Source organism: Oncorhynchus clarkii, chromosome 5 (assembly GCF_045791955.1).
Source record: "Oncorhynchus clarkii lewisi isolate Uvic-CL-2024 chromosome 5, UVic_Ocla_1.0, whole genome shotgun sequence".
Taxonomy (NCBI): Eukaryota; Metazoa; Chordata; class Actinopteri; order Salmoniformes; family Salmonidae; genus Oncorhynchus; species Oncorhynchus clarkii.
This window is the reverse complement of record NC_092151.1, coordinates 53,677,770-53,686,555: the sequence shown is the minus strand read 5'-3', so window position 1 is coordinate 53,686,555 and position 8,786 is coordinate 53,677,770. Positions and strand designations below refer to the sequence as shown.

Genomic DNA, 8,786 nt, shown 5'->3' with positions numbered 1-8,786 from the left:
GTTAACAATGTTCCAGGACATTCTGGTCTCATAGACTAGACGTAACATAGTAAACGTAACTGACACAGAAATTAGTAAGATATGTTGTGTTTGATATGGTTACATAAGACAGATGGTTACTTAACTCTTGTGCAGTCTTAACATTGTCAATATGTCAACATGCCTCGTCTACTGCTGTCTCGGCTAGTTCTTATTATTTTTTTTTCACTGTAGAGCCCTCAGTCCTGCTCAACTTGCCTTAGATAGCTCTTTTGTCCCACCCCACACACATGCGGAGACCTCACCTGGCTTAACTGGTGCCTCCAGAGACGAAACCTCTCATCGTCACTCAATGCCTAGGATTACCTCCGCTGTACTCATATCCTACCATACCCTTGTCTGTACATTATGTCCTGGATCTATTCTACCACGCCCAGAAATCTGCTCCTTTTATGCTCTGTTCCCAATGCACTAGATGACCAGTTCTTATAGTCTTTAGCTGTACCCTTATCCTACTCCTCCTCTGTTCCTCTGGTGATGTAGAGGTTAACCCAGGCCCTGTAGCCCCAAGTACCACACCTATTCCTCAGGTGCTCTCATTTGTTGACTTCTGTAACCATAAAAGCCTTGGTTTCATGCATGTTAATATCAGAAGCCTCCTCCCTAAGTTTGTTTTATACACTGCTTTAGCACACTCCGCCAACCCTGACGTCTTAGCCGTGTCTGAATCCTGGCTTAGGAAGGCCACCAAAAATTCTGAAATTTCCATCCCCAACTTCAACATTTTCCACCTAGATAGAACTGCCAAAGGGGCAGAGTTGCAATCTACTGCATACATAGTCTGCAGAGTTCTGTAATGCAATCCAGGTCTGTGCCCAAACAGTTCGAGCTTCTACTTTTAAAAATCCACCTTTCCAGAAATAAGTATTTCACTGTTGCCGCTTGTTATAGACCCCCCTCAGCCCTCAACCGTGCCCTGGACACCATATGTGAATTGATTGCCCCCCATTTGTCTTCAGAGTTCGCACTGTTAGGTGACCTGAACTGGGATATGCTTAACATCCCGGCCGTCCTACAATCTAAGCTAGATGCCCTCAATCTCACACAAATGATCAAGGAACCTACCAGATACAACCTTATATACACGGGCACCATCATAGATATCATCCTGACCAACCTGCCCTCTAAATACACCTCTGATGTCTTCAACCAGGATCTCAGCGATCACTGCCTCATTGCCTGCTTCTGTAATGCATCAAACGACCACCCCTCATCACTGTCAAACACTCCCTAAAACACTTCAGCGAGCAGGCCTTTCTAATCGACCTGGCCCGGGTATCCTGGAAGGATATTGACCTCATCCTGTCAGTAGAGGATGCCTGGTTATTCTTAAACTTGCTCATTCCTCACCATCTTAAATAAGCATGTAGAACTAAGAACAGATATTGCCCTTGGTTCACTCCAGACTTGACTGCCTTGTCCAGCACAAAAACATCCTGTGACGTACTGCATTAGCATCGAATAGCCCCCACGATATGCAACTTTTCAGGGAAGTTAGGAAACAATATATACAGTCAGTTAGGAAAGCAAATGCTATTTTTTTCAAACAGAAATTTGCATCCTGTAGCACAAATTCCGGAGAATAAGAGCACCTCCTCCCAGCTGCCCACTGCGCTGAGGATAAGAAACACGGTCACCATCGATAAATCTACGATAGTCGAGAATTTCAACAAGCATTTTTCTACGGCTGGCCATGCTTTCCACCTGGCTACCCCTACCCCGGCCAACAGCTCTGCACCCACCCCGCAGCAATTTGCCCAAGCTTCCAGGAATTGGGTACAGATCCTTCCTGCATGGGGCGGTGCATTATCCTCTACTGTCCCTAAACTGGAACGGTTGTTGCTAACATACGCTAATATGACTAGAATGACGTTGTTTACAACAGCCAACTTTCTGGGACATAGAGATGTCTTATATTGGCAGAAAGCTTAAATATGTGTCAATCTAACTGCAGTATCCAATTAACAGTAGCTATTACAGTGAGAAAAAAACATGCTATTGTTTGAGGAGAGTGCACAACAACAAAAAACTTTTATCACGGTAACTGGTTTGATACATTCACCTCTGAAGGTAAATAATGTACTTTAATCTTGCTCTGATTTGTCATCCTGAGGGTCCCAGAGATACAATGTAGCATAGTTTAGTTTGATATAATCAATTTTAATGTTCAAATGTAGGAACTGGGATCTATAGTTTGACCCCACTGCTGACTCTGGCTCCACACCCACCCCACCCGGCCATCTAGCTGTGTGAAAGTTAGTGTATAAGCTAATGATCCATCATGTATGACATTCCTGGGAGTGTGTAAACAACAATTTGGGCAGAAATGTAATTCTTCACTGGATCAGTCTGAAACTTTAGACACACTCCTGCCATCTAGTGGCCAAAATCTAAGTGACACCTAGACTCCTACATGAAAGTCTGGCCTTTCTCTTGTATTTCAAAGATGATGGGGGAAAAAAGCATATTTTTGTTTGTATTATCTTTTACCAGATCTAATGTGTTATATGGCAAAGAAGAATACTGAATGGAAGCTTGTTCACAGATACTGTATACAAGGATGAGATGGTCCTACCTCCGCCCTGACAACGCTAATTAGGTCGGAGCAATGGCAGAAGGACTGTTTGATTCTGTCGGCGCAAGTGCGGCTGGAAAAAAATTGTGTAATACTGTAACACCTAATAATGGCGATAAAAGGGCTAAAGTTGTAAATCAAGATAATCCTCAGTGTGATAATGCCTCATTCCCTGTTGGAGTGTGATTCATGAGCAATAATGTTTTTTTGGGAAACTTGTTTTTGCGGTCACAAAGATGGTGAAGGACCCATTGGGAGAAGTGGAGTCAGAGTGACCAGGAGTAGTATGATTTTGATTTCATCCCACTGGGCACAGATGTCAATTCAACATCTATTCCACGTTGATTTAACGTAATTTCAATGAAGTGACGTGGAAACAATGTTGTTTCAACCAGTGTGTGCCCAGTGGGATGTGTGTCAAAAGAACAAAAGGAGAAAGCACTGTAGCTCTACAGAACATATCATATCATACAAAATGGATGATGGACATTCACAAATTAATACATACCATATGAAATGTAACACACAGTATATCCGGAAAGTATCCAGACCCCTTGACTTTTTCCACATTTTGTTACAGTATAGCCTTATTCTAAAATTGATTAAATAAAACATTTTCCTCATCAATCTACACACAATACCACATTATGACAAAGCTAAAACAGGTTTCTTTTTTAAATATTTGCAAAAAACACCCTTTATTATGAGGCTCAAAATTAAGGTCAGGTGCATTCTGTTTCCATTGATCATCCTTGAAATTCAATTGATTGGACATGATTTGGAAAGGCACACACCTGTCTCCCCCATCTCTCTCTTTTCTTCTCCCCCTGTGTCTGTCTCTCTCCCGCTTTCCCCCTGTTTCTCTCTCCCCCCCCCCCCCCCCTCCCCATCTCTAGGCAGTGCAGGTGCCAGTGTACCCGGAGCAGGAGTATCAGATGTATTTCCATGACGACGGCTGTACCAAAGCAGAGACAGACCAACTGTTTGACTTGCGTTTCATCGTCGTCCACAACTGCTCCTACACACACACTTTAAATACTTCATTTGAATCCACAAATCACATTGCAGTCAGGAGTCATTTCAATTTGAATATTGGCATTTTTAAAAGCAAGTGATACTTCATGAAATACAATGTCTTTCCATTATAATAGACATCCCGTAAACATTCCAGGATTTTGTGCTTTCAGAAACGTTCAACGGATTACCTGAAGGAGCGTTACTACTACATTTGTGCACGCTGAGCAAGGTCCGGGCTGCAACATGGACAGAGCCCAAGATCTACATATTTGTTGCGCGTCACGAGATTCGCAGGAAACCGCAGTAGGAGTAGCTGTGAACTGGACGCGCTACCTTGTCTCGGACCTTCTGTTTTGGACTCTCTCTCTACCGCACCTGCTGTCTCTAAATCTGAATGATCGTCTATGAAAAGCCAACTGACATTTACTCCTGAGGTGCTGACCTGTTGCACCCTCTACAACCGTTGACTATTATTATCTGACCCTGCAGGTCATCTATGAACGTTTGAACATCTTGGCCATGTTCTGTTGTAATCTTCACCCGGCACAGCCAGAAGAGGACTGGCCACGCCTCAGAGCCTGGTTCCTCTCTAGGTTTCTTCCTAGGTTCGGGCCTTTCTAGGGAGTTTTTCCTAGCGACCGTGCTTCTACACCTGCATTGCTTGCTGTTTGGGGTTTTAGGCTGGGTTTCTGTCCAGCACTGTGACATCGGCTGATGTAAAAAAGGCTTTATAAATCAATGGGATTGATACAACTTTAGAGACAGGGGTGCCTAAGGATATGCTCAAGTCTGACATGTTTTCCCTCCCTGGCTGGACCCTCGACACCACCTCCACTTAACCTACTCCTTTAATGAACTGCATCATCATCCAGCTGTGGAGGACCATATCCCATGAACTGCCATCTGGCTGGCAGATTTTGTTTTCAATTATATTTTTTTGTGAGGTTCTGTATGAAAAGCGCTATTCAAAATAAATATATTATTATTAAGACAATTCCACTGTTAGTGTTTTGAAGGTGCAGCTTATTCCCCAGTTTGGATCCAACATTTCATGCTGTGTTATAGTCCAGGGTCGTATTCATTAGGGCAAAACGTTTTGCAACGGAAAACCCAAATAAGCTTTCTGAGTGGACAAGTTCAGATAGTACCTCCCTGTTTCAGTTCATTTTTGTCCTGATGAACATGACCCAGCACTCACGTTGCACTTCCCCGTTTTGCCCTGCAGGTGGAAGAAGAGGAGTATCTGATGCAGGAGCTGCGGATGATTGAGAGCAGGAAAAAGGAGCGTGAGAAGAAAGCCGCCGACACCAACACAGATGAGACGTGCATAGAGCAAAGCCAGCAAGAAGAAGCTCCCACTGAAACGAGAGACAGAGAAACTGGTAAATCAACCATCACCCCCACCCCATGCTTTTGTAGAGATCTGAGAGTATCTTGATAGTTGTGAGAAATATGGTGAAGGGCTCCACCTTTCCCTCCAATATAGGCCCCGTGCAATTATCAACTCCTATCAATATTTTTTTTTGTGTGGTTACGATTTCAAGTGTGTTTTGCATTTAAAAGGACCCTGATGCCACCCTGCTTTAAAAAAAAGTGACGAAGTCAGTCTTGCTCACCTCTCTACAGTCTCCGTCTGTCCACAACAAGCTGTTCCTGAGATAGCAGGCATCATATTCCCCGACTTCAAATCAGCTGGAGTCTCACTGCGCAGTCAGAGGGTAAGCATGGCCATTCACTAAAACGATCAGTTGCATATGATTTGTATATAGGAACAGCATATGGGTTTTGCTTAGATTGTTCCCCTCCAAAAGTATAATCCTAGGACCTCAACTTTACAAAAGGCCAATATAAAGCACTCTTTTCAAACAATCAATTTGAGATGGTTTTGGAAAACTCTCCACCAATGTTCCATTTTTACAAGGGTCCAAAAGATCCATTTATTTTACTTTATTTCACCGGTCTAGCATGCGTGGTCTCATAGCTTGTGATGTATGCTGAGAGTGGCTGGAGCATGTTAGGCCTGGCTCTAAGTCCCAAATGGTACCCTAATTTCCTAAGTAGTGCACTACTTTTGACCAGGGCCCATAGGATTCTGGTCAAAAGCGGTGCACTTCATAGGGAACAGGGTGCTATTTGGGAGGCGGGACACAGTCCTAGCTCTCATTAGCAAAAACCATGATTTATGCCGCTAGTGGCGCACTAATATCTGTAAGACGTAGCAGCAGAGGGAGCTTATTCGTCTGAAAGACTGATGGGGAGCCGTTACTCTCTATGCAAAATGCATTAGGGCTAAAGGAGTGGAGTTCTCCTCGGATAATCTGTCAGTTTATCCCCATATTCCTGACATCCCCGACTTATTGTGTGTGTGTGTGTGTGTGTGTGTGTGTGTGTGTGTGTGTGTGTGTGTGTTACAGATGAAACTGCCGAGCTCGGTAGGCCAGAAGAAGATCAAGGCCATTGAGGAGTTTGTGACGGAGCGGGAAGTGGGTGAGTGCGCAGCTAGCCATACCACCTACCACCACCGTATCCTAGGACTAAATGATACGGAAAGCAAACCAAGGCACTATCTCACACAAGCGATAGAAATCACATCTACCACACCAACCTGAATAGAGAAAACAGACCTCAGAAAGTATTGACAAAAAAAATGGCTCAACCTGTAAGAGAGACCATCCCAAAAATACCAACGCACTCTTACCAGGTAGTGGAGTGACTACGCCTTTATTGAGTTTGCATATCCATGTAGGAATAGTAAAACCAGGCAAACAATTTGGTTACTGACAATGGATTGCGGTTTCACACAACCCAAATCAGGGCCTCAAAGTGGTACGTCCTGCGTGTTTCTAACTCCATCTTTCCCTACTCTGTTCTCTCTGTGTAGACCTGAACCCCATGCCCACAGAGGACATAGTCCAGATGTTCAACGAGCTACTCATTGGCATGGTGCTGGTCTAGGAGCTGAAGCAGGCTCATGGTATCTGAGTACGAACAACAGATGCTCCGCCACTTCTTCAAGGCCCTGCTGCTGAAGGCTGGAGGAGGGGTGGGCCCTGTCAGGCCCCCAGGGAGAGGAGGACTGGGTGGTCTGTAGGTGCCCGGCACCGATGACATCAATGGGGAGGCCAAGGAGCAGATCATTGATGTGGTGGGAGCCCCACTCACCCCCAACTCAAGTATTTTAACCCACCCCACGCACACAAACCTTGGTTGTTTTCATTAGGCACCATATGGAATAAAACTGATATAAACGAGGGACGACCGGAGCTTATCCTATGAGGAATGCCTGTTTTCGTTGTCCGTCGCTATATGTTTTGATATAGTGTACCCTAATGAATACAGCCCGGCTGTCTAACAGGAGTTGGCTGAATAGAACTTGTCAAAGAGAATACATTTCGGCAGTGTTCCAATGGGCACTGTCATAGTTGCATGTGAAATTATGCAGATATGTTCTGGACCAATGGCTGACAGCGTTTGGTGCATTCTTTGTCATTCCAGCATAAACGCAGAGAGTCCGCCTCCAGATCCTCGTCCATCAAGTAGGTGAAGAGGCTTTGACGTGGAAAATGAGCCCTGGGGTTTTATGTGACTGAGGAGGAGAGGAGAGAGGATGAGGTCACATCCCACCCTGGCCTCAGTGGAGTGGCCTGTAGAGCGGAGAGCTGGAGAAAGGGGGAGGGTTTGTCATCCATCACCCCCCCCCAATAACAAACAACCAAGACCCCCCCCCCTAAATGTGACTGATGCTCCTGTACAATAACCCCCCCCCCACACACCACCACCACCACCCCAGGCCCAACATCTACTCTCCCCTTTACAGCAATACCATGACAAATACAACGACTGACATTCCTTTTCATTACTCCTCCTCTCCCTCCTTTGTGAAGGCTGAGATGAGGCCAGATAAACTGTAAATAGCCAGACCGAGCTAATAGAGCCATGGCGGAGAGATGAGCCTACTGTCTGTTTGAGATTGGGCCTGGTTTCCCAAAAGCATCTTAAGGCTAAATTCTAACAATTTAATTTAGCCTTAATATGCTTTTGGGAAACCGGGCCCAGGCCCATAAATAAGGGCAATCTCTGACCACAGTTGTTTCATCATGCTGTTTTGTTACCTTGCTTATGTCGTTTTGTGTTCCCTCTTAGTGGAGGCACCCCCTGTCATTGCATTAAAAGCAACAGCCATGGAAAGTGCCATTTCAGATAAGTCAAAAGGTTTTTGCTTATCTTGGCTTGTGGGAGAGTTTTTGATCAAGCTAAAATGGGCTGCTGTCCTCGCTGAATCAGAAAAGAGTTGAAAGCAACCTACAAGATTGACCAAATCAATAAACCTATTTTTTTTTTCAAATGGTCTTGTGTTCTGATATCTCATTTGTAGCATAGTTCCCGTATTGAAGTCATGCTAGAATCGGTGTAGTATAATCGGTCTGTAATCAGCACATACAACCTCTAAAGGCACGAGCTTGAAGCTAACACCAGAAGATCCGGCATGGGGTGGAACGAGATTGAGAAGACAGCGCAGAACAGAGTGTGATGGAGAGGAGTTGAAAAGCTGCTTTTAAATGTCTTTCTAGCAACAACAACAAAAAATACGTATTTTCAACGTGTTGTGCTCATAGACCCGTCGCTTTACCAGGGAGCATACCAAAGTACTAATCGGTCTAAATGTAAATCATGCTCTGCAGCAGTGATGTAAGATTTATTCCGAAACAATTAATGTTGAAAATAAATGGGATGTAAAGCTATAAGATCATGACATGTTGGCCTTGCCTGCCATTCCAGTGAAATTACAAATGAGTTCATTAATATGTTAATTAGACCATGTTAATTTTTTGTTTACGCTGGCCACTGGAACAGCATTAGATTTCTCATAATATTTCTAGTTGCATGTCAATGATGCTATTGAGCTCATTTGGGCAGGAATTTGTATGCAAATGTCACGTAAAAGGGGTTGGCTGGTGAAGTATGCACGTTTCTTTGAATGAGAATTATCGATATTTAAAATATGTATATATATTTGGGGAAGATTTTAATGATTTACTTAGGGAAGATTTTAATGATATCACACAGGGATAACTGCATAGCTGGTCATATTAGAAAACTCAGTGCAAAAGCTGAGACCGATAACGTTTATAAGGTTGCGCATTGAAATGGAGGC

The 8,786-nt window shown here is 44.1% G+C and overlaps 1 pseudogene; it reads left to right on the top strand.

Moving 5' to 3' along the window:
* The first annotated feature begins 1,030 nt into the window (after nucleotides 1–1,030).
* LOC139409711 (DNA methyltransferase 1-associated protein 1-like) lies at nucleotides 1,031–7,171 on the top strand (annotated as a pseudogene).
* Nucleotides 7,172–8,786: the final 1,615 nt, after the last annotated feature.